The following is a 27,709-nucleotide window of genomic DNA, read 5'->3' on the forward strand; positions in this document are numbered from 1 at the left end:
GCATATCACCCCGCAAATGGATGGGCAATCGGAATGGGTGAATCTAATTTTGGAGCAGTATCTCTATTGTTTTATTAATTGCCACTAGAATGACAGGTCCAAGTTTTACCTTTTGCAGAATTTTCTTGTAACAACTCTGATCACAAATCCACCCACCAAAGCCCTTTCTTTTCCAAAGATGGCTTCCACCTCCAACCCTACCACTGACTTCTCACATCCCTGCAGCCTCTGACCTTGCTAAACACCTCCACCATGTCCAGGGGGAACTGAAATCTCAGTTGGATGCTGCCAAGAAGGACTATAAGCACTTCACCAACTGCCATCATTGAGTTGCCCCTCTAGTTGCTGTTGGGGACAAGATATGGCTGTCCACACAATGTATGGACACTTCCTATCCCTCCTGAAAACTCGACTGCTGGTACCTTGGACCCTTTCTGGTCATTCACCTTCTGTCTCCAGTTGCTCCCCAGGATGCAAGTGAACTCTGTATTTCACATCTTCCTTTAATGAAATACACACCCAATTGCCTCCCCAGATGAAAACAGCCTCATTGCCCCTCTTGTCATGATGCAGAGACAAGAGGAGTATCTCATAAGGCAAATTCTTGATTCCAAGATCTTTCCAAAAAAGGTCCTATACCTGGTTGACTGGGAGGGAGGGATATGGCCAGGAGGAATGCTGGTGGGAACTGGCTACTGACATCCAAGCTCCTGACATGCTACATGAATTTTCATCAATCCAGTCCTGACAAACCTGGCCAAAGAAACCTGAGAGTTGCTCTTGAAGAGGGGGTAATATTAGGTAAGCCCTCAACTATGGCCTGCGACGACTCATCCCTCAGCAGAACTTGTGATGACTCATCCGTCAGCTGTACAGCAGCAGCCAATTCATGAGCAAGGACTGGGTCAGATGACCCCCCAGGACAGCTATTAAATCCCACAGGAAGAGCAGCAAGCCAGTCTGTGCAATGTCATCACATGGTTGGACACTCTCCCTCACAGTGTTATGGCCTACCCCAGCTTTCAGCCTGCCCCGTTCCTGCCAGGAGGCTTCCAGCCTGCTCTCACTAGCTATCCACCTTCTGCGTTAATTTAAAAGTGAAAATGACTCCATTTAAATTTCCCATAGAGTTTCACATTCACAAACCCCAAAACAAATATACCTATAGATTAGGAGATTGCTTTAATAGTTTGCTCTAGCCGAATAGGCATGGGCCCAAATTTTGCTCTGCTTCATCAATATAAATCTGGAGTAACTCCGTTGGCTTGAATAGAGTTACTCCAGATTTACATGAGTGTAATTGAGACCTGAATTTGGTCTGTGGTCAGGTTTGCCTAATAAAATATGGGAGAGTAGTTTAAAGTGTATGAATGTCTGCTACAGGACAGGATCATAAGATAGGGCAATTTCTACATAATTTATAATACTGAAACATTTGGAGTTTATGTTTCACAGGAGAGAAAAGCCAGTACTGTGTATAACAGAAAAAGAAAAGGCAATAGGATGTGATTAAATATATAGCAAGAAAACTGAAAATGTTACATGGAAATCAAGTGAGCTATTTGTAAATGAAGTTCTTCTGTATGTTAAATATTTGCTATAAATGTGTAGGATTGAGTATTTGTAGAGTCTTAGGTGAGTATAAACCTTTAAAGAACCTGGTCCCATGGCTAAATCAAGATGAAGAATGCACATTAAATATAAATATAGAAAAAATAATGCAGACTTCATCAGACCAATGGGTGTTTTTAGCTCACAAAGGAACAGGGCTTTTTCTTTTTTTTTTTTTTTCCTTTTTTCCCCTGCAGTTGTTTTCTATGCAGACTTCAGACACTCTGCAAAGGAATTAACATGACACCATGCTGTGAGACAGGGAAGTACTGTGTGCACAGCCCCAAATCAGAGCATTCCTTCACAGGATTTATGAGAATTAAAAAGCATTCATACTTATGAAGACAATGTTAGATTAGCAATTTCCCCCTCATCCTTAGCCCCCATATTTTTTTCTATCATTATGTTTTACACCCTGATCCTGCAGTGGGATTTGCTAGCACAGACTATTGACAGAGACACACAGTTTGTTGATTTCAGTGGGACAGAGCATAGACATAAGTGTCAACACTAGCACATTCTATTGCAAGATTCAGCTCTGAATATTGAGGAGCTAAATTATGATTAAGTAAATTTGATCATTTCTTCTCCCTCTCCCCAACATGGAAAACTTTTTAGAAAAAGATAAGTGGGAACACATAGCCTGATGTAGTTTTGGCTTTTCAACTATTTTTCATTGCACTGGTAAGACATGATTTTGTGTCTAGTTTTTAAGAAATAATAAAAATAACTTTTGCAAGAAATTCATTTTTCAAATGTATATGTCATTTTTGAGAGAAGGCCTAGTTAGCTGTTTGCTGGGAGGAGAAGTTGTTTTGGGGAGTGGGAAAAATGTGGTTTTGTAATAATCTTTTTTAAAGTATGTATGGTACAGTGTGTTATTTTTTAACTCTAATCTTTAAAAGTTTTCAAATTCAGCTGCCTTGAATCAGTTACCCAGACTTGTGCAAGCATTTTTACAAATATTATGTATATATTTTAAATAAAGTTTACAAAAATATTACAGGGAACAAAACAGTATGTATGGATATAGTTTTACACACACACACACACACACACACACACACACACACACTTGTTATATTCAGTCAATACTGTATGTCAACAGCGATCTGAATCTACTCTGTCAAAAGTAATGTCAGAACTTGCTAGCACTGGAGACGATAGTTCCATGTGTGCATTAGGAAGACTTCTGCTGGTTTCAATAACACAAAGTTACTTCTACATTTTAATTACAGTCACTAGAAATTAATAAAATAGAATGAAAATAAACCAAATAGCCTCTATTTACCCATGTCAAAAAACACAATAATCCCCATGCATTTGAAAGCACAGAATGTTTTTGGTACCATGCAGCACCCAAGCACTTTAGAAGTGCTTTGCTAAAACATTTTGAAAGAACAAAACCTCTCTGTACTGCACAGGTGTCTTAGTAGAGAAAGATAACAGACATCTTTACCTACCACAGATACAGCAGCAGGGCAGGAGCCCAAATCTAGGACTCGGCAGAACTCCAGCACTCAACAGCACATTACGGAGGGAGACAGGAAACGGTATTGCACCAACCGGTGCATCACACTCTCAAGATGTCATGGTCTGCAGGCTAGGGAGCCTCAACTGTCTGGCATGTGTAGTGTCTTCTGCAACACATACTAACTGTTGGTGCACGCTGCTCTGTTTCAGTGCAGCTACCCACACATAGAGGTATGTATACGGTCCCATCACCATAGTATCTAGCACCTCCTACAACTACCGCACAAACAGCGAGCCCTGCCTACTTCTATCAATAAAGGCAGGATTGGGCCCAAAGTGTTGAAAAGAGATCCAGGTGGTTATATGGCAATATTTAAAGTCTTCCCTCACTTTGGAGGAGAAAGATAAACATCTACAGTTTACCCAAATAAAACACATTCACAGGCTACATCACTAACAAAAGATTTCTTTATTAAGGAATCCGTAATTTATTACACATTCAACAATGAAAACTGATTTCCAGGCAGCAACATCTCTCTAGTTTACCTCAATAAAGGAAAATTCCAAGTTAAAAGAAACTCTGTCCTTATCCTTCCTCAGTGAACAAAAGGGGTTGCAGCATATCTGTATGTTGCCTTGCTTGTAGGTAGCTGTGCAAGGACTTATACCAGCCTGTAACAAGCTTGAACTCGTTGTATCCTATCCCGTCAGTGGACCCCCGATGATTTAGCGAAGTGTTTATTATTCTTACACTGTATAATGGAAATGCATAGATAATCCACATTATGGATTCACAATATGAAATACATTTAGTCATAAGAAATATTTGCATACTATGGTTTCCTGATACCAAATATGCTGGAAAAATATTCTTTAAAAAAGGTACCAGTTTGCCTTTGTGCTGTCATCATTTTAATCCTCAATGGCTCAACCTCTTTTTAGAAACAAATACCTACAGGACATATTTTCTGTTATGGACTAAATAACAACCTTCCTATTTTTTGTTTTTAAAATCAGAGTTGTTAACATAGCATGAAGCATGGATGAAGTAAGCTAATGGTTTCTCTTACTGAAACGTAAAAGGCATTTTTTCCTCTGAAGAGTTATAAAAGCACTTTAAAAGGTGAAGGATTTAGAATCACACAGATTACAGATGGAAAAACCTGGTAGGTCATTTAGTCAGTTCTCCCACCCCACCAGCCCAGGCAAAGTAGATTTGTAGGATTCAGCTTAGAGTGAATTTTACCGTCCAACTTGCAGATGCCTGAAGAGAAAGGTTTATACTGGAAATACTGACAGAACCTTCCTTAACTATGGTGATGATAGCAATCATAGGCACAATCCACATGTGTGCCACACTTAAAGATGAAGAATTACAGAGTTTTCTAGATGGCTAGTCAAGTGCGGGCTTTTTTGTCCTTCCAGTATTGTGGTGCAGAGCTTTATGCATGAGTCACCTTTATCAAATCTGTAATTTCATTCAGTTACACAGAATGCCTGTAACATTGCTGCCGCTTACAACCATGAACACGTTCCCATGCCGCCTGTTTCAAGGACAAAGAGATAGGGCTCAGATTTCAACCAGTATTTAAAAGCTCAGGCTTTTAGGAGAAAAATAAAGAAAAAGTTTTATTTTAGTTGGCTAAAACCACTGCAATATGAAGCAGATGAAAATGAGCATTAGATACTGAATGAAGGTCACTAGGCTTAGCTGAGCATAGAAGGGGAGGGAGAGAGGGAGAGAGCACTGCAGCAGAGAAGCTATGCTCAGCCAATACACGCTGGCACTTACCATCAAAATAGAAAGATCCAAAGAGAATCAGATTAAGGATCCTTTTTATATATCTTCAGTAGAAAGACATCCAAATAAAGCTCCAACCACAGCTGTCCAGACTCGGGCAAGATAGTGTGATGATATACATAAAATACTAATATATAACCGGTAAGTCCTTTCAGCCTTCTAAAACCTGTAAGCAGTTTGTGCTGCACAAGCTATGTTAAGAAGTCTGAAGAAAATTGCTACATAGCTCTGCAGTTAAAACAGACTGTTGTATTTCCTCAGTCACTCAGGCTGCTCTGTTTTCATCTTCATAGTCTCGCAATTACATCCTAGAGGTGGGCCTGGGGGTGGGGAAAACAGAATTCTCGTCCAAGTGGAAAGGAACCGAGAGACCGCATCAATATTCTTAATCAGTCATTGCAAACAACCAATCAGAAGAGCTTGAGCTGTGTCAGCATGACAGTTGACCAAAGCACTGACAGCAGAACACTGAGGCAAACCTCACATTCCACTGCTTATACAAGAACACTCACAGGGTAATCTGCTTCTTAACCCCAGTGAGGTTTTATTTTCACCTACACAAATAAATTGACCTCACGTGCCGTGGCTTCCCTTCAAAGGATAAAGCATGAAAACTACCCAAAATGAGGTCTTCACATTGCTGCTCAGATACACTAGCTTCTAGGTCTCTGCAGTCATAGTAAAGCCAAGACAAATAAACAAACAAAAAACACAGAATAAAAGTTTGAGACTTAATTTTCCCCTATCTTCTAGTATTGTTAACCCAAAGTCTGCTAGCCATTATCTATTATGTATATAGGAGAAGCACTGAACATTGACACCTCTTCAAAGATTTATTTTATTTTACCCTAAAAAGGAAAGCACACTAAAGACTCAAAAGCAGGGATTTTGTTGCTGGCAATTAGCCTTGTGAAAATCAGTACAGTTTGCAACATGATATTATTGGACCTCCATAGTAGCAGATCTATGTGGCTGTATATGCAAAAGTTTCATCAATTAAAATTATTGTTGGATTAAATACTTTGGTGCATATGGTGTGTATCCTACTACAGAAAGACTTAAGGAAATTTGTAGTAGAGATGTACAGGTTTGGAAATATGCACTTTTATGGAGTTTATTTAAAAAACTGAGAGCCTACCCAATCTGTGGATTTAAGTCATGTGGATTTAAGTATTTCACCGGCAGGGGAAATTGCTCTTAATCCTACTGCACGGTGTAGTTCACACTTGGGGCTGGATCTTGGGTTCTATATGGACCTGAATGTGAAATGTAAATCTGAATACTCCCCAAATGGACATATTTTGCAATTAAAAATCATTCTAGATTTTAATGTCCTTTAAAAAAGGTCAGGGATGGATTTTTAACATACCATGAAACGGATTAGAACAATTTCAAAGAGACTGTTTAGGTGTTAGTAACACCGCATTGTGGGGCGAGGGAAAGCTCAGTTATTCTGAGGAAGCCAGAATTAATGCAGGTCCAAAACATATCCACAGGTTGTCCTAAAAGAAAGGTCAACAATGGTCAGGGACCCACGGCTGAACCCAGACCCATCTCATTGCCCTCAGCTGGGTTAGTAATGATCCTGATCTCCTGATTGGCTGAAGATGCCAGTAAGTACATTCTTTAATCCTGCAGCAGTCCAGGCTCCCTGGCTGCTCAATACCATTCCACACCCGCAGCTGTGTTTCTGGTCCTGCTCTCTGCTTCTTTTGCTCTCAGCTCCTTCCTTGCTCCAGGCACTCGCTCCTGCCTCCTGCTCCTTGTTCCCTCTCCCTGGCTCCTGATTCCTGGCTCTCAGCTCCAGTTCATTCTGCGGGTTTGGTATTTGGTTTCTGACCATGGCTCTGGTTCTTGGCTCCTGATTCCCTGGCTCCAGCTCACTCCCTGGACTTAATAACTAGGCTCCTGATTTGGGATCTGGCCACTAGACCTGGTCACCTTTGCTCTAACCATTAGGTCAGTCTTCTGCCCTGACCATTAGGCAAGACCACCCATGGCCTGGAGCTTAACAATAATAACAACTGCAAATCCAATTTATCTGATGTTCCCCAAAGTTTCTGAGTGGAAACTCTCACATTCTGAAGCTTTCTGTAAGGGAGGCCAGTGAACTTAAAGCTGCGCTCTCATGTGGAGGCAAAATAAACAGGATTCAGAGTGCAGTGCTGCAGCCATCCAGCAAAGGAACTCAGGAGGAAGAAAAGGAAAAAAGAAAACTGCCTTGGGCTGAAATGAGCAGGATTAAGCCACAAGTCATTGCCAGAAGGAATACTTGTGACGTTGCACCCCATAATGCTTTATAGAAAAATGCGTATGACTGTAAATATGTCATAACTGTAATATGTTTTATGCTAGATATGCCATGTAACATATATTTGCAAAGGTTATGTTCTACTGAATGTATTTATCCTATTTGTATGCATGTATCATTTTCATATCTGAAGTTACAAGCGTTGGCTCTATGCTTGTATTTAAAGTGTTTGCTGTAGGAAGCACATGAGACAGAATTGGTCAACGTACTGTGAAGGAGTTATTCCAGTAATTGGGAGTACTTAGCTAACAATGGAACTTGGAAGACACCAATCTACATCTAAGCTTTCCTGGGAACGTTCAAACTAACCTGTAAACAATGGCCTCCGCCTGTAAAAAGCATAGACATGTGACTTGCCCAGGTGACTGCAAAACTCCATCTTGTTGAAGAGATTTTACACAGGAGAACAAAGGGGTTTCCACCCACAAGAGAAAGACAATATAAGCCCCTGGAAACCCCTCCATTTTGTCTTCTGCTGGCTCAAAAGATAACCTCTCCACCCCAAAGAGGTGCCTGAAAGAAACTGGAACAAAGGACAGTAACTACGGGGGTGTGAGTGATTGCTGGACCCAGACTAGGAAGGAGTCTAGTCTGTAAAAGAAGCTTATTGGAACATCTCTGAGGGTGAGATTTACCTGCATTTAGTTTCCTACTGTATTAGGCTTAGACTTGCATGTTTTATTTTATTTTGCTTGGTAATTTACTTTCTTCTGTCTGTTATTACTTGGAACCACTTAAATCCTATTTTTTATATTTAATACAATCACTTTTTACTTATTAATTAAGCCAGAGCAAGTATTAATACCTGAGGGAGCAAACAGCTGTGCATCTCTCTATCAGTGTTATAGAGGCGAACAATTTATGAGTTTACCCTGTATAAGCTTTATACAGAGTAAAACGGATTTATTTGGGGTTTGGATCCCATTAGGAACTGGGTATCTGGGTGTTGGAGACAGAAGCACTTCTTAAGCTGTTTTCAGTTAAGCCTGCAGCTTTTGGGGGACGTGGTTCAGACCTGGGTCTGAGTTTGTAGCATGCTAGCGTGTCTGGCACAACCAGGCAGGGTACTGAAGTCCAAAGCTGCTAGGGAAAATGGGCTTAGAGGTAATCTCAGCACATCAGGTGGCAGTCCCAAGGGAGTTTCTGTGACCTAACCCATCACAATACTGAATGCAATCCAGACCTCTGTCTTCTGAAGAAAGACAATAGCAGTGTTCCTCTGAAAGCTTCTCAAACAGTGTATGGAAACGTCCCTTGCAGCTGGCACCGCCCCATTATTCTGCACTTCAGCTTTGAAGTTCCATTGATTGAATCAATGCTGAAACCACACTGGAATTCCAGCAAAGCAAACTAGGTTGCATACACCGCAGAAGCTGAAGAGAGGATACACCATATCATGCCAATCCCAGAAAACTATGACTATGCTTTGTTCACCTTCTTATTAAGGCTGCCACAAAACACATTCCTTGTGGCTATCAGAAGGTCTATACTGCTTCCAAGCAGCAGAAGACAAAGGCATTCTTCAATTAATATGAGAAGAGTGGTGATCCACACACAGCAAAGCCACTAATGAAGTCATTGAACCCTGCTGCCTGAAGAGATGGAACAAGACAGTGTAGGTCTTGACTTCACTCATTCCAGGAGCAAAGCCTGGGCACTCCTCCATAAGGTTGGAGCCACTGACTAGGTAAAACACCAGGAAACAAAAGTGACTGCCAGTGCTGTCACCTCACACCTTCTCTGTAATTGAAAGACCAAAACTGACAGAAGGTTCAAAAAGTGCTCTTTCTAAATGTCCAAGAAAACCCTGTCATGTCACCGCTACAGAAGAAAAAAAACAAGGCCCTTATGGCCACTAAAAGTGGAAAAGCTGATGGCAAGGACCTTATTTATCCTGAATTTCTTAAGAATTTGGGGCCAAAAGGATGAGCATGGCTGGCAGACCAATTCACTGCCAAACATTTAACAGGGAACAGCCCACAAAGCTGGTGCGTGGCAATAGTCACTGTCCTCCTCAAATGTGGGAAACCACCAAAAGATGCCATCAACTATTGCCCCATTATCACTCCTCTCCACCTAGGGTCACCAGATACAACTGTGAAAAAAATGGGACAGGGGGTTGGAGGTAACAGGCACCTATATAAGAAAAACTCCCCCAAAACAGGACTGTCCCTATAAAAACGGGACATCTGGTCATAAGTTAATGGAGAGGGTTTTACTGGCCCATCTCCTGGTCCTTGAGGCCATCCTGCCCAAGGCACGGGCTGGCTTCAGACCAGGACAAAGTTGCTGCAACCAGGTTGTTGCCATTACTAGATACGTTGCAGCTGGCTTCCAGTGGAATCTAAAAAGTGGAACAGTGTTGATAGATTTATCTGCCATCTATGCCATGGTTTGAAGTTACAAACTATTGGTGAAGGCATCAAGGCTCATTAAATGCCATAGCAATGTGCAAGTCAGGGCCACAATGTTGAGCAACCGTAGATACCACATGCTTTGGAATGAGCCGATCAGCAAAGCACACAGCCTCAACGATAGCTTACCTCAAGGATCCGTGCAGGCTTAATCATTATTTAATATCTATATTAGTGACTTACATGACACCATTTCACATAAGTCCATTTAGACTGACATCATTAAGACCTAACTGCCATTGGTGACATCCTCTCCACAGCCTCAAGGTAATAGTAGGAATACTTTCAATATTGGAAGCTCCATCCCAACATCTCCAAAGCCTTGGTAATCATCTTTCACTGAAAGAACAAAACTGCCAAGTAACCACTTAAAGTCGCCTTTTACGGTCAACAGGTCAGAAATGAGCCCTATCCAAAACACTTGGGTGTAACTTTGGACAGAAGCTTGACTTTTAAAGCGCATCTGGAAAAGACATCTGAAAAAATGTAAAAGAAAGGACAAGCCTTATCTGCAAACTCGGGGGCACTACACGGTGTGCTGATGGGCACACACGTTGGACAGCCACTCTAGCACTGGTATACTCAGTTGCTGAATATTGAGCAGCAGTTTGGGTGGGCAGCTCACATATCAAATCACTAGATGTGCTTCTTAGTGCTCTGAGGAGAATTTAACTGGAACATTAAAATAAATACCCCCCTGCACCTAAGATCCAGAGATACTTATACAGCTCATGAGTACAAGCAAACTATTGCCAGCCTGAGCCTCCCAATTCATGAGGACCTCCAAAACCTTCCAATAACATGCCTAAAATCTTGCAAACCCTTTTGGGATCAGGCTCAAGTTCTGAAAGCAGCCTCATTCAATCCTGAAGCACACTAGAAAGAATTCTGGGATAATACTAATGTACCAAACAAACAGTTGATTGCCAACCCCATAAAAGAAATACCAGGCTTCAAATTCAGTAAAATACAGTAAAACCTGCCTTGGCAACCACCTCAGAAGAGAGACCACTTGTTACAAGCAACTACTTGCAGAGGCCACAAAACATTTCCCCCTAAAATTTGACTGAAGAAACTGAAGAGCAACCACTTGTCAGCTGTGACCAGACCAGTGACCACATTTTATTACTCCTTTCAGAGCTGGATGCCCAGGCAGCCCCCCCCCCCCCACTCTGTGTTCAGAGCTGACCAGCCAGAGAGCGATGTCTGCTGACTGGCACCCAGCTCTGAAGGGTGGCATCGTATGGTATGGTATTGCCACCTATACTTTTCCACTGCTTCTGGCTGCAGCTCTGCCAAACACTTCCCATATTCCTTTTACCTAATCTAGCGATATCATCATCTTTTCTCTTCCTCCCCTCTCATGGTGCTTTTTCTTTCTTGTAGTCTACTTTCTGCCATTTGGGGATATTCGTGGGAGGGAAAAAAAAAACCCCATCAAAGAGATAGGGCTTGCATTTTATTTAGATTTAATTGAATACTTGCTTATATAATTGCTTTCAGAAGGTGAACATGATCATTTACATACAGAATGTCTACTTTTGGTCATTTAATATTAGTAATTCACTGTTTGATTTGTTAATAAATTTTAAAATGTTTTGTTATTGGTTTAAATTAGTTTAGTTTGTTTATTAAAGTCACTTGTGTTTATAATTGATATTAAAATTTATAAAGTAAATTTACAAAGCAATTTGATACATAGCTGTTTTCACTTCCCCTCCAAGCCAGACTGTTCTTTTTAAACCAGTGTAGCCTTCTTTTTCAAAATGTGGGATTGTGGCTTTTGGGGCATCTAGTAAAATGTTCTTAAACATTCTCAGTTATCAAAACAGTTCACAATATGGAAATGCTTTGATTTCTTTCAGACTTATTAAGCATTACACAAGATGGTTTGATTCAACATGAAACTGAACTAGCCTCTGGACTCTAGAATAGTGAAAATTGAGTTTTTTGCACACTTTTGTGACTTGTAGAAATAGTATTTGAAATTGCTGACACATTCTCTCAATGGGTGAAGTGGGTTCTGAATTGCGTGTGAGGTGAGGAAAATGGAAAACTGAAAAGTTTAGTGGAATTCCAGGAAAAACATCATGGTTTAAACAAAATCAAAATTGCCAATTCATAGCTGCCATCTTGAATTTCTTCCTCATAAGGAATCTTTTATAGCCACTTCTGAAGTTCTACAAAATGGAAGAGGATAAAATTGGTAATAGACTTTCACTTCTGAGTCCTAAATTTAAATCCAGTCTAGGCTGAAGGTAATCAATAGTAATTAGCAAGAACCGTGAGGATAAAACTTGTACTGTTGCAGATTGTGATAAACCTAATTCTGCAGATAAAGTTTCTGATCTCCAGAACTGTCAAACCAGGCCCCCTTCCAAGAACTCAATTCATTCAAAAAATCCAAAAAAGAAAATGAAAAACTACAAACAGCTACAAAGAGGATTTTCCAAGATATCATTAGAGACAAGGTCTTTGTGGGCTATATAAATGTCATAGAAGTATCATTTTAAGAGGATTTTCCAAGAAAAAATGTTTCTAGTGGGGATTGTGTTTATTAGATCATGATTTTTCTAGGTATTTTCTTTATTTAAGGATGATAATGAGAAGCTTCCTTTGGGAGATGTAGGGGGAGGGGAAATGCACAATTTTGCGCCTACATTTAACTATGAGCACAAATCCTACCATTTAGGCTTAAAAGTACATTATTTGTAGGGTATATCTTGTTTTGGCCCTAGAAACCAGCCTCTTCCTCAAGAACCTATTTCTTGATGTTAGAGTGCTTGCCAAGGACCACTACTCAGGCTCAGAATGTTTGAGGGGAGGTATCTGAGAAGATGGTCATTATTCAATTCCAAGTACATTTCAGTGCCAATGATGGTTTAGGCTCCAACCCAGCACAGCACGTAAGTGTGTATTTAAGTGCTATGCAGGATTGGGGCAATAGGTTCCAGTCTATGGTTCAGTGTTCTTTTGGAGGGAATATTACCCTTCTTTTGGTCATGAATGATCTCCTGAAGTTTTTGTTTGCTTGTTTTGTTTTTAAATAGCTTAAGGGTCAGCTGCCAATTTGGGTTATGCTGGACCTCCCAGGAGTTTTTGAAAAAACTCACTAAGGTTTGTTGCTTCAGCAACTAAGGGAAGTTGCTTGTGTGTCAGAGTGCTCTCTAGTGGAACTGTTTGTCTGGAAGATAGGAGTCTGTTGGTGACAGTTGAGTTTCTTATCCCGTTGCAGAGGTGCAGGTATTCAATATAGTATAGCTTCACCACTTGAAGTATGCTGTCCTTAAAAATGTCTTGTTACTTTTCTTTTTTTTAACAGCTGGCTAATACATTCTGAATTGTTTGGTTATAATGGGTATCCAGCCAAGGAGTTTCTTTTGATATGTTCAATTAAAAAAAAAGTCCAAACAGGACAAAAGTTTTAAAACTACAGTATTTCTGAAACTGCTCTTCGTGAACACAGCGTGTAAGTTTGTGCTAATGTGTTCGTATCTTCATGATACTCCCTTCTTCCAGCCCTGCAAATAGTATTCTGCAGCACTGCATAGGCTGCACTACAAAATACAGCTTTTGTGTTTTAACTGTGTGAAGTTAGTAATAAAAAGTAAAGGTTGATATCCACCTCCAGAAACCCATGAGCTACCTAATTTATTATGGTTTATTTTTAGTGTAGCAGCAACACAGGGCTAGGCCCTTTAGAGATGTATGCAGACAAGATTCCCCAGAGATCTTGTCATCTAGATAGACTATGTACAGGAAAAGGAGACAAAAACAACAAAAAGCAGGGCAATTGAAGGGAAGAATCTGAGTACAGTAACTCCTCGTTTAACATTGTAGTTATGTTCCTGAAAAACGCTACTTTAAGCGAAACAAAGTTAAGTGAATCCAATTTCCCCATAAGAATAAATGTAAATGGGAAGGGGTTAGGTTCCAGGGAAAAAAATTTTCTCCAGACAAAAGATTTTTTTTTTATATATCTATATAGATAGATAGATAGATAGATAGATAGATAGATAGATAGATAGATAGATACACACACACACACAGTATACATTTTAACAAACAATTTAATACTGTGCACAGCAATGATGATTGTAAAGCTTGGTTGAGCAATCAGCTGAGCCCTCAAATGTTAACAAATTGTTTTTAAATGTAGCCTCACACTCTACAAGGCAGCAAGAATGGAGGGAGGAGACACAGCATGACAGAGAGACAGAGATACACATCATGTGTGTGTGAGGCCTGGTCTACACTACACGTTTATACCGAATTTAGCAGCATTATACCGATTTAACCCTGCACCCGTCCACACAATGTGGCCCTTTATATCGATATAAAGGGCTCTTTAAACCGGTTTCTGTACTCCTCCCCGACGAGAGGAGTAGCGCTGAAATCGGTATTGCCATGTCGGATTAGGGTTAGTGTGGCCGCAAATCGACGGTATTGGCCTCCAGGAGCTATCCCACAGTGCACCATTGTGACCGCTGTGGAAAGCCATCTGAACTCGGATGCACTGGCCAGGTAGACAGGAAAAGCCCCGTGAACTTTTGAATTTCATTTCCTGTTTGGCCAGCGTGGAGAGCTCATCAGCACAGGTGACCACGCAGAGCTCATCAGCACAGGTAACAATGCAGTCTCCTGAGAATCAAAAAAGAGCTCCAGCATGGACTGCACGAGAGGTACTGGATCTGATCGCTGTATGGGGAGAGGATTCCATGCTAACAGAACTCCATTCCAAAAGACAAAATGAAAAAACATTTGAAAAAATTTCCAAGGCCATGATGCAGAGAGGCCACACCAGGGACTCAGTACAGTGCCATGTGAAAGTTAAAGAGCTCAGACAAGCCTACCAGACAACCAAAGAAGCAAACGGAAGGTCCACGGCAGGGCCAAAAACATGCCGCTTCTACGCTGAGCTGCATGTAATTCTAGGGGGGTCCGCCACCACTACCCCACCCCTGTCCATGGATTCCGAGGTGGGGGTGGTAATTGCAGCCATGGCTGAGGATTCTGCGGACGGGGAAGACGAGGAGGAGAAAGAGGAGGATGAGCTTGCAGAGAGCACACAGCACTCCGTTCTCCCCAACAGCCAGGAGCTTTTTCTCACCCTGACGGAATTACCATCCCAGCCCTCCCAAGCCACTATCCCAGACAATGAAGCCATGGAAGGGACCTCTGGTGAGTGTACCTTGTAAATATAAGACATGGTTTAAAAGCAAGCAAGCATTTTTTAATGATTAATTTGCCCTGAGGACTTGGGATGCATTCGCGGCCAGTACAGTTATTGGAAAAGTCTGTTAACATGTCTGGGGATGGAGCGGAAATCCTCCAGGGACATCTCCATGAAGCTCTCCTGGAGGTACTCCAAAAGCCTTTGCAGAAGGTTTCTGGGCAGGGCAGCCTTATAGCGTCCTCCATGGTAGGACACTTGACCACGCCATGCATGTAGCAAGTAATCTGGTATCATTGCATGACAAAGCCTAGCTGCGTATGGTCCCGGTGTTTGCTGGCATTCAAGCAACATCCGCTCCTTATCTCGCTGTGTTATTCTCAGGAGAGTGATATCGTTCATGGTAACCTGGTTGAAATTCAGGAATTTAATTAAGGGGACAGAGATGGGCATTCCTACTGGGCTGTTTGCCTGTTGCTTAAAAGAAATCCTTCCTTGCAGGTAGCCAAGCAGGGGGAGGGGGGGTGATTGGCGCTGAGCTTTTTCACGTTTGGCTAGCAGGGATCTTCCCTGCTACCAGCCATGCAGTGGGGAGGAGGGAGAGGGGGGTGTTTAGCAGTGATCTTCCATGATACCAGCCACGCGGTGGGGGGAGGGGTAAAGAATTGGATGGGGGGGTCGGTTTCTGCTGCTGCATGTTAACAGGAAAGAAGCAGCACTGAACGTTCTTTGCTTGCTATTTGGTAAAGGAGGGCGCTGGATATATGAAGGCTGCAGAAGCCGAAAGACAATGGCTTACCATGACTGCATGCAAGCCGAATTCTGCTGTCCGGACCTGCGTCTGTGAGATCTCTAACACCAGAGCCGCAGGCACTCAATATTAAGATGTAAAATGCGACCTTGTAGTGAAATCACATGTGCTATGTAAGGTGAATAGTGTTGTTCACCATGAAAGAGTGTAAGCATTGTTCTGTAAAATGTATCTTTTTAAATACTTCTCTCCCTTTTTTCCCTCCCTCATGCAGCTGCAAATTTTTCAAGCCTCCCTACTCCATCCCGAAGGCTCTCTCAGATAAGGCGGCGGAAAAAAAAGACACGAGACGAAATGTTCTCGGAAATCATGGAAGTGACCCGCAATGAAAGAGCTCATCTGAATGAGTGGAAGGATGTGGTATCAAATTACAAGAAAGATGCCAGTGAACGTGAGGACAGGAGGGACGCTCAAGATGAGAGGTGGCGGCAGGAAGATCAGAGGTGTAGGCAGGAAGATCAGCGGTGGCAGGATGCAACTCTGGGGCTGCTGCATGATCAAACTGACATGCTCCGGCATCTGGTGGAGCTTCAGGAACGGCAGCAGGATCACAGAGTGCCGCTGCAGCCCCTGTATAACCACCCTCCCCCCTCACCATGTTCCACATCCTCCTCACCCAGACATGTAAGAACGCATGGGGGGAGGCTCCGTGCACCCGCCCACTCCACCCACGTGGACAGCCCAACCAAAAGGCTGTCATTATTGTGAAATTTTTTTAGTGGCCTTTTCCTTCCCTCCTATCCTCCTCCCAAACCACACCCGGGCTTCCTTGTCAGTTCTCTCCCTGTTTTTATAATGAATTAATAAAGAATACATGATTTTTAAATGATAGTGACTTTATTTCCTTAAGCAAGCTGTAATCGAAGGGGGAGGGTGGGTTGCTTACAGGGAATGAGTCAATCAAGGGGGGTGGGTTCATCAAGGGGAAACAAACACAGCAGTCACACCCTACCCTGGCCAGTGATGAAACTCATTTTCAAAGCTTCTCTGATGCACACCGCTTCCTGGTGTGCTCTTCTAATCGCCCTGGTGTCTGGCTGCACGTAATCAGCGGCCAGGTGATTTGCCTCAGCCTCCCACCCTGCCATAAAGGTCTCCCCCTTACTCTCACAGAGATTGTGGAGCACACAGCAAGCAGCAATAACAAAGGGGACATTGGTTTGGCTGAGGTCTGAGCGAGTCAGTAATGTGCGCCAGCGCGCCTTTAAACGGCCAAATCCACATTCTACCACCATTCTGCACTTGCTCAGCCTGTAGTTGAACAGCTCCTGACTATTGTCCAGCCTGCCTGTGTATGGCTTCATGAGCCATGGCATCAAGGGGTAGGCTGGGTTCCCCCAGTATAATGAAAGGCATTTCAACATCCCCAACTGTTATTTTCTGGTCTGGGAAGTAATTCCCTTGCTGCAGCCATTTAAACACAGTAGTGTTCCTGAAGACGCGAGCGTCATGAACCCTTCGCGGCCATCCCACGTGGATGTTGGTGAAACGTCCCTTGTGATCCACCAGTGCTTGCAGCACCATGGAAAAGTACCCCTTGCGGTTTACGTACTGGGTGCTCTGGCGCTGCGGTGCCAAGATAGGGATATGGGTTCCATCTATCGCCCCACCACAGTTAGGGAATCCCATTGCAGCAAAGCCATCCACTATGGCCTGCACATTTCCCAGAGTCACAACCTTTCGTAGCAGCAGCTTAGTGATTGCTTTGGCTACTTGCATCACAGCAGCCCCCACAGTAGATTTGCCCACTCCAAATTGATTCCCAACTGACCGGTAGCTGTCTGGCGTTGCAAGCTTCCAGAGGGCTATTGCCACTCGCTTCTCAACTGTGAGGGCTGCTCTCATCTTGGTATTCTGGCGTTTCAGGGCAGGGGAAAGCAAGTCACAAAGTTCCATGAAAGTGCCCTTACGCATGCGAAAGTTTTGCAGCCACAGGGAATCGTCCCAAACCTGCAAAACTATGCGGTCCCACCAGTGTGTGCTTGTTTCCCGGGCCCAAAATCGGCGTTCAATAGCTAGAACCTGCCCCATTACCATCAGGATCTCCAAAGCACAGGGGCCCGCCGTTTGAGAGAATTCTGTGTCCATGTCCTCATCACTCACGTCGCCGCGCTGCTGTAGCCGCCTCCTCCTCGCCTGGTTTTGCACGTCCTGGTTCAGCATAGACTGCACGAGAATGCGCAAGGTGTTTACAACGTCCATGATTGCTGTCTTGAGCTGAGCAGGGTCCATGCTTGGTGTGCTATGGCGTTTGCACAGTTCACCGAGGAAAAAAGGCCTGAAACAGTTGTCTGCTGCTTTCACGGAGGGAGGGGTGAGGCTGTACCCAGAACCACCCGTGACAATGTTTTTTGCCCCATCAGGCACTGGGATCTCAACCCAGAATTCCAAGGAGTGGGGGAGACTGCAGGAACTATGGGATAGCTATGGGATAGCTACCCACAGTGCAATGCTCCGGAAATCGACACTAGCCTCGGTACATGGATGTACACTGCCGAATTAATGTGCTCAGTGTGGCCGTGTGCACTCAACTTTATACAATCTGTTTTACAAAACCGGTTTATGTAAAATCGGAATAATCCCGTAGTGTAGACATACCCTGAGAGAGATGCACATTACCCCTTTAAGTACACTGACTGCACTCTAAGTACACTGCCCTTTTAAGTAGGTCAGCAAGTTGAGACAGCAGCTGCTGCCAGCAAGCTCCCTCTGTCCTGAGCCCCCCAGCTCTGTGGAGATGTGGTAAAGGAGAGGGGGGGCAGGAGCAGGGGAAAAGGGGGACACCCTGATATTAGCACTCCCCCTCCCCGGCACAGCAAGCAGGAGGCTCCCAGGAGCAGCTCCAAGGCAGAGGGCAGGAGCTGCACATGGCAGTGGGGGAGAGGGACAGCTGAACTGCCCAGCCACTGATAGCCCACTGGGCGGCTGCTGCACAGTGAACTTAGGGGGGCTGCTGGCCCACCCTGGTTCCAAGCCCCCAGCAGCTAGCTCCAACGTGCTGCTCTTTCCGCAAGCAGTGGACAAACAGGTGGTTGCCAAAAAACATTATAAGGGAGCATTGCGCAACTTTAAACGAGCATGTTCTCTAATTGATCAGCAACGTAACAACGAAACAATGTTAACTGGGATGACATTAAGTGAGGAGTTACTGTATGTCTTGTTACTTCCATGTTGTTTTTTAAATGGAGTTTTTGAGTTTGTTTTGTTTTTTAAGTACTCTTCTTTTTCAGTAAATTAAGGAAGGGCACAAGCAAGCTCTTCCACAGCTTCTGAAGACCCCAACCTGGGGCTCCTCAAAAAATTCCTTCTTTTAGGGTTTTTTTTAAAAAACGTATTGGAGGTTCCCTGCCAGAGGTGGTCCAAAATATATTGCTTGTTTCTGATTTCAAAAAAAACTTTGGCATACACGATCTGAATAAAATAAAACTTGCAACCTTTAAGGATCAGCCTGTTTCCCCATCTCTCAGGTGTTTTAAGGAAACTATATGTTGATATTCACACTAGTTTTCAGGAATGGCAGCCCTTTCAGGGTTTAGACCACGCGTCACATGCATAGTGCACTTACCGCATGTCTAAAAGATCTTATCAGAAATAATTTATCTTGTTTGGTCTCTGGCCCTGTATCCTTCACTTCCTATTTGTTTCCATAGCTCAGATTTAATTCTTCGTGGATTGACTTATTATTTGCTAAAAATCAAACTGAAGTCTCAATTTAATGCTGCATTTTAAATTGGGAAGTTGATCATTAACATTTAGTGACTATAAAGAATATTTTTGTAAGCCACTGAGCTGTCGTGGTTACATATAATGCCATATTAATGAAGACTTCATTATACAAGAAATTGAAGCAAATTATTGCTAACAAAATAGGAATACAAACAGCATAGCAGGTGAAGCAATTACACCTCTTAAAAGATCACCAATTAATGAAACATAATATTCTATTTTGTTCCAATTACTTACCTAATTATAAAGACTTGAAAGCTTTGCAAATAAAACAAATCCACTAATAGGCCATAAAATTATTTCCCCACCCTCTTTATAAAGCATTTATCCTCATATCTGTATTAAACCTAGAACAGATGCTCAGGAGATAATCTGGTTGAAATCAAAATATTGGGGGCTTTTCTTAAAGACCCAGAAATAATTTTGCCACATACCTTTACACTTTTACTGTAGGTGCAAACAAATGTTAATTGCATATTTTATTCGAAGAGAAAAAAGGCCAAACTTTTCCTGCATTGTTCAGTTTACAACCAGAAAGCGGTGATTCGTACCTCACAATCAGTCAATGCCAAACCTATAGTTCAGTGCCTACTGCAGTAGGGTGACCAGATGTCCCAATTTTATAGAGACAGTCCCAATTTTTGGGTCTTTTTCTGATATAGGCTCCTATTACCCCACATCCCCTGTCCCGATTTTTCACATTTGCTGTCTGATCACCCTATACTGCAGACAACTGCTGCACTACAGGGATGCTGTCCTTTTGATCAGATGTCAAACTGAAGTCTACCTACCTTTTTGTGGTGAAAGTTAAAGAATCCATAATATTTTTTCACAATAGTAAATTATAGCTTTAGAGTCCAGACCAACATTCTCTCTTAATAGAACAGGTTGTTATGCTGCAGTCTGAGTAAGCTATTCCTGAACACATAATAGCTGTCACTGTTGCTTATCATCACTCAACTACCAGCAACAAGGGCTGATGACATCTAAATGGAGGCAAACAAATTAAACACAGTCACATGCAGCATCAAGTAAGGACAGCAGGCCTTTAATGAAGCATATCATGAGACTATTGAATTTACATTGGCTTACTCTAATAAGCCTTTCAAATATGTAACTTTCAAAATGGTTAGATAATTTAAAATGCAAGGAAAAGAAAGGACCTCTACAGACTACACAGGTTGAATCAAAGATGGGAATATTTATATTCCTCTTGGTGAAAGCTGAAAATGGAACAATGTTTATGTTAAAATAGGAGGCGGGGAAGTTACCCTTAGTATGGTGCTCAGCAGAAATGTTAAAGGTGAATTCCAAACAAAATTTCTAATATTTAGCCTGGCAGAAGGTGAGAACTGCTCCATACCTATTCTTGAGTAGCGTGGATAAAATTTTGAGATTTTTCACTGTCAACAAGAAGACTTCTTAACAGCTAGATCCATCCCCCAAATGTAAGAAAATAAACCTAAAGGCTTTTAGACATTGATGCATTGTGATCAATGTAACAAGCCTAAATCATTGTTAAAAACAAAATGTTATAAAAATTCTAGGCCCTTGTTCTATTTTATATAATGTTCATTGTAAGTTCAGGATAGCCCTGGCAAGAGAATCCTGTTCTGGGTTCTACTTCACAGCAGAAACCATAATAAAAGACTTCACATCACTAAACATCAAAGACAAAACTGATCAGACTGTTGAAATTGACTCCATCTAATGAACTTTAATGTTGACCAAATTATTGGCATCTTGCAGAACTGGATTGGCCCCCACGGTCCTATCCTTTTTATCGTTCCTTCAAAATGTAATTTCAAAGCACAAGCTGAGAGAGTATTGCATATAAGAGACAAAAATCTTAAAGAAGGAAAGAGAGTTCAAATGGTTTTCCAAGAAAGGGAGAACATTTCTTTAAATTCATCCTGCTGCTCACTTAATCAATCTGTTACTTCAGATCACTAAGAAATATACGACATGTAAGCACTTTGATGCCCTCCATTTTTTAAGGCTTAACCTTTAATCTGTTAGGAATACAATAGACAAATATACCAGAACAAAGATTTGTGTTGTGAGAGAGCCTACAGTGGAATTTTTTTTTATTTTTTTTTAGAAATTATACAATTACTAATCATGTTGGATCCACATAGTACTCTAAACAAGAAGGGATGAAGAAAAACAGAAGTTCCAAAATTCTGGTTATGGCTTCAAATAGCTATTATAATTAATCATTTTAAGCAACTGCCATAAATAATGCTATTAGCCACTTTGTCAACATATGGAGTTTTTCAAAATTAATTGATCCTGATTAACGCTATGTGTTCCAAAATAAGAGTGCCTTGTTCCTGTTTAATTTAATGCACTGAGTTAAAATAAACAGGAACCGGGCATTCATATTCCAGAATAAGAATGTCCACATTGGGGGCTGAACAGGTACAGTTAATCAGACACAGTTAATAAGGAACAATTCCATGTGTAGACAAGCCCTAACACCATGAGTAAAGCTTGCCAAAAGGAATTTGAACACTATAGTGAGAGACTTTTGTGAAAAGAATTCAAAGGAATTGTCTACCCTGGGAAGAGAATGATGTAACATGTTCCTTAGCAGCTAGTGTAGAAAAGATAGTTCTGTTTAAAAATATGTAAACTGGTCATGGTTAATGGTAGGGCTTGTTTTGGATTGTTTTTGTTTTTTTGTTTTTTTTAAATTCTGACTTTTTTTTGGTCCATGGTAGATGCTAAATTGTACATAAAAATGTATCAATTTGAAACATTATTGTTTGCAGTATTGTTGTAGCCATGTTGGTTCCAGAACATTAGAGAGATCAGGAGCGTGAAACAGTATCTTTTATAGGACCAACTTCTGTTAGTGAAAGAGACAAGCTTTCGAGCTATAGGAAGCTCTTCTTCAGGTCTGCACAGATTTGAAGGCGAGCACTATATAGAGAGGAAAAGAAAAATACATTTTAACTGAGTCATTCCACTAAAGATGCAAAATGCAGATTAGCAGTGATGCTGCAAGGATCTGCAGGATGGAAATGGTAGAAAGTCACAGAGTTCAAGGCCAGATGGGACCATCAGATCATCCAGTCTGACCACTAAACATCACCCTGCCACCTCCCCATTAAGCTCAACAACCAGAATTAGACCAAAGTATTATACCGACTAAACTAAGAACAGGAGGAACTGAGGGGCACTAATGCTTGAGGCACATGTAATGGCAGGGAATTGATTAAGTGAGATATAACCAGATGATCCTAGCAAAGTGCCCCATGCTGCAGAGGAAGGCACAACTTCCCTCATCCCTCCCTTCGCCAAGGTCCCTGCCAATCTGACCTTCAGGAAAATTCCTTCCCGATGCTGAATATGGCAATCACTTAGACCCTGAACATATGAGAAAGACCCAGCCAAATACTCGAGAAACAGAATCCACAGTATCTTCTCAAAGCACTGGCCCACCCTGTGCAGTGTCCTATCCTCAGACATGGCCATCTCTGATGCTTCAGAGAAAGGATACATGACAGGAGGATAGCTAATGTGACACCATTTTTTTTAGAAGGCTCCAGAGGTAATCCTGGCAATTACAGGCCAGTCAGCCTACCTTCAGTACTAGGCAAATTGGTTGAAACTATAGTAAAGAACAGAATTATCAGAAAGGATATTACCTAACTAAAATTATCAGACACATAGAAGAACATGATTTGTTGGGGAAGAGTAAACACGGCTTTTGTAAAGGGAAATCATGCCTCATCTAATGGATAGGTGAGGCATGACAAACATTTGTCAGGAATGGTCTAGTTATTAATTAGTCCTGCCTTGAGTGCAGGGGACTGAAATAGATAACCTATTGAGGGCCCTTCCAGACCTACACTCCTTTGGTTCTTATGATAAGAATTCTTTGAAGAGGTCAACAAACACATGGACAAGGGTGATCCAATGGATATAGTGAACTTGGACTTTCAGAAAGCCTTTGACAAGGTCCCTCACCAAAGGCTCTTAAACAAAGTAAGCAGTCATAGGGTAAGAGGGGAGGATCAGTAACTGGTTAAAAGACAGGAAACAAAGGGTAGGAATAATGGTTAATTTTCAGAAAGAGGTGCATAGCAGTGTCCCCCAGGAATCTGCACTGGGACCTGTACTGTTCAATGTATTCATAAATGGTCTGGAAAAAGGGGTAAACAACAAGATGGAAAAGTTTGCAGATGATACAAAATTACTCAGGATAGTTTTTAAGTCCAAAGCTGATTGCAAAGGGATCTCACAAAACAGGGTGACTGGGCAACAAAATGACTGATGAAAATTCAATGTTGATAAATGCAAAATAATGCACATTGGGAAACAATCACAATTATACATACAAAATGATGGGGACTCTAAGTTAGCTGTTACTAGAAAGAGATCTTGGAATCATTGTGGATAGTTCTCTGAAAACATCTACTCAATATGCAGAGGTAGTCAAAAAGTTAGGAATCATTAGGAAAAGGATAGATAATAAGACAGAAAATATCATAATGCCACTATATAAATCCATGCCATGCTGACATCTTCAATACTCATGCAGTTCTGGTCAACCCATCTCAAAGAAGATATGATAGATATCGAAAACGTACAGAGAAGGGCAACAAAAATGATGAAGGGTATGTAACAACTTCCTTAAAAGAAGAGATTAAAAAGATGGGAACTATTCAGCTTGGAAAAGATACAGCTGAGGGGGGATATGATAGAGATCTATAAAATCATGAATGGTGTGGAGAAAGTGATTAAGGAAGTGTTATTTACCCCCTTCACATAACACAAGAACCAGGGGGGTCATCCAGTGCAATTAATAGGCAGCAGGTTTAAAACAAACAAAAGGAAAGACTTCTTCACAAAATTGCACAGTCAACCTGTGGAACTCACTGCCAGGAGATGTTGTGAAGGCCTAAATTTAAAAAAAAGAAATAGATAAGTTATTAGCCAAGATGGTCAGGGATGAAACCCCATGCCTTGGGTGTCCCTAAGCCTCTGGCTGCCAGATGCTGGGACTGCATGACAGGGGATGGATCACTTGATTGCCCTGTTCTATTCCCTTTGAAGCATCTAGCACTGGCCACTGTCAGAAAACAGGACACTGGGCTATATGGACTATTGGTCTGACGCAGTATGACCGTTCCTTTGTTCTTGCATTTTTAAGCAGTAGTACACTGAGTATTTATGATATAAAGATAGTCAACTTCCTCCCACTGTTGTTATGGACTGAACTCTGCTGGCCTGGCCTAAAAAGAGGAAGTAGAAAAGGTATGCAGAGAAAGTTTTACACATTAGTCTGTCTGAAAGGTACATTCAGTCTCCTCTCATTCTTACACAGAAAAGAGAAACAAGAAAGTTTAAAATGTACACATGAGAGATAAACAAGCCCTTCGGAAGAGTATTATCTTCAATTTCAATTCACTTAACTTATTTTAACAACGTGCATTGCATCTAAACAGGTCTGTAAAATATATCCCTATATGAAATTGTGGAAAGAAATCTTTCAGCAGTTCCCACTTAATTGAGAAACCAAACAGATGTCTTTGATTTGGCAAGAAAGTGAGCAAACACTAAAGATCATAAAAGGAACAGGTTTTAAAATGTTTACATCTTTATTTTCAGGTTTTTTTTAAATAACCCCCAACAGTCCTCTGTTCAATCCCTACTCTGTGTGTGTGTCCACTATTTAATAGTTTAGACACTTTTCACTGAAATATTTCTTACAGCCAAAATATTCAAATGGATGTCTCTACTTTCAGCTATACACTAGGCATGTTATTAAAGCAAATATATGGTACTTAGGTGCTTCTGAAAATCTCACCCCTCGAGTACTTGATGCTCCAGTATTTGTAAAACATTTCCTTTGCAAGCTCTTCTAAACTGATACATTCAAATCCTTGATTGGAATAAAGTAAAGAACTTTTTAAAAGACTGTAGTGTTCATTGTTTTCAGTAGTAATCATGCCCCATGCTGAATAACCTACAGCCTTTAAAGCTATGGATTTTTCCACTTATGAATTATTTTAAGAGGTTCTTCAACCTCTAATGGGACTTCATCTCTGTTTGCTCAAAATTAGACCTTTCAAAATTTGACAAAAAACAAAACACCCACTCAACCCCCACCACAGAGTTGCCAATAGCCCAACACTCACTAGGGATGAGAGAGATTCAGGTTCAAGTCCCTGCTCTGAATCAGGCAGTGCAGGGACTTGAACCAGGTTTCCCACATCCTTGGTGAGTGCCCAAACACGGGCTATTTCTGGCTGGCTGTCTCTCTCGTTTTGCTTTTGAGCAATCAGTATTGCATGACAAAAAAGTCTCAAAAAATTTCCCAACCAGCTCTACTTTATTATCCAAATTTGGAACCCTGGGAAGCCTACCAGGAGCATGGGTACTGTGTCAGGAGACTTACGTCATTTTGTAATTCAGATAAATAATTGTTTTCATGTTAAATCAATACCACCCCCGGGTATGGCTCTAAGAGTAGGACAGAAAAATTGTCACCATAAATAACCCTTGAAGAGTTTCACAGCAGGAATAAGCCATCTAGCTAGAACACTTCCCCCTTCAAGACTGAAAAGCAAGGGTGCATAATTAGATGTTCTGCTCAGAAGACAAGTATCTAACTCTAGCAAGGGCAATAAATGGAGAGAGGTCAGAGACATAAAGGGAAAGAGGAAATATGGAGAAGTGGGAAGGGAAAGATATAATGGGGACCTGGGAATGGACAGTAAACAAATATTCTTGTTGCTTCAGTGACAAAAATGAGGACAAAACACCCAGAAAAAATTATTTGCCTAGAGCTCCAACATAACAAATGTTGGCCAGGATTATCATTTAAAATCATCTGAGACATGCAGAAAACAAATCAAACAAGAATCACTGTACTGAGTGTTACTATAAAAATGAATATTTTGTTTTTATTTTCCTTTCAGCTTCTTCCTCTATTTTCTAATATATTAAACATTAGTGCCTGGGTCTGGGACAAGAAGAAATTTGTTAGACTTCTATAAGGCAGCACAGCAGACTCCAAGCCATGGACTTCAAAAGAGACTGGCTAAATTTAAAGTTAGTCAGATCAATGAAAACTTCAAGCGTGATTATAATCAGAAAAGTAACTTAAAATGACACAGTTGTATTCAAAAATCTGCTCCTGGGTTGCCTTTGAGTCATACCTACTTATTTGACTGATGAAAAAAAGTGTAACTACTGTACTACTACACTGGAGACTCAACATATAGCAAGTTCAATATGGGAAATAATTGAGAAAGAATACATTGGTAACAACCCCCACTGTACATTTTTCAGTGTCACTTAACTGTATTGCACTTTACCAATAAACTGGCAAATCACATACAGAACTAGGAGGGGTTCTTGAGTGTTGCCATACGTGTTACAGTTCTTTTAGTAGACATCTGAAAGACCCCATGGAGGAGATTCCTCTTGATGCATTCACTTCCTCACATTTAGCCCCATAGAGAGATTCTCTCCTTCATCTCAAGAGAACTGGAACCATTTATTTCTGGAGACAAGAAGAGAACTTACTAGAAGGGGGCATTGCCACGTGACAGTATCACAACTCGTGATGAGCAAACTTCAAAAATGTCAGAGTTCAGGTTTCATTTCGATAAGCATCCATTACTGATGTGTTCTCCTCTAGTAGGGGAAACCCTTCCACAATGCTTTTTCCTTCAGAGGGTGACTAAGTAGTCTGCACACCTTCTCCAGACTTTGTTTTCTTCCTGGGATGTCCTAGGCAGCCCATTCTTTTTGTGCCATCTTCTGTGTGATATTAGTATAACTCACATACATTATACTGGAACATACACTTGGTTTCTCCTGAGAAGGGAGAGAGAAGCAGTGGGGAAGAGACATGGATCTTCACAGAATCTTAGAATACCAGGAGGTCATCTAGTCCAACCCCCTGCTCAAAGCAGGACCAATCCCCAGACAGATTTTGGATACTCTGTCTCTTGGCACATGAGAAGAGAGCAGGGCAGGGCAACTCAACTAGAAGGACCCAGAAACTATGGTGTAGCAGATATGAGCTAGTTCTGGTGCTTCACAGGAAGTTTTCATTGTGGGCAACCTACCTGGCAGGTGACACCCTAGTCACCTTCTAAGAGCTGAGCCAATCAGAGTATAGAGGGAGGGGGAAGGTTATAATTACAGGAGTTAAAGACATCCCTCTCGACTCTGGCTGATTGGCACAGGACCAAGAGATGCATCTACCATGAAAACTGGGTCCCAATCCCTGAAACACTTTGGATACAGGTGAGTGCTATTCTAGCTTTATTGACTAGAGAACTCCTCCATTAGGCTAATGTTTGGTCCACTGCAGTGTGTTTTATTTCCCTAGAGGGAGAGCTGGGGGGATATATTTGTTACCCCG

At 41.6% G+C, this 27,709-nt stretch overlaps 1 protein-coding gene across 2 annotated transcripts in view; it reads right to left on the reverse strand.

The window, feature by feature from the left end:
- The window catches only part of ANO4 (anoctamin 4), a 320,505-nt gene that overhangs the window by 257,128 nt on the left and 35,668 nt on the right, over positions 1-27,709 (reverse strand). The gene's annotated exons all lie outside the window — the stretch shown is intronic.

The sequence above is a fragment of the Mauremys reevesii genome, linkage group 1 (assembly GCF_016161935.1).
Source record: "Mauremys reevesii isolate NIE-2019 linkage group 1, ASM1616193v1, whole genome shotgun sequence".
NCBI lineage: Eukaryota > Metazoa > Chordata > Testudines > Geoemydidae > Mauremys > Mauremys reevesii.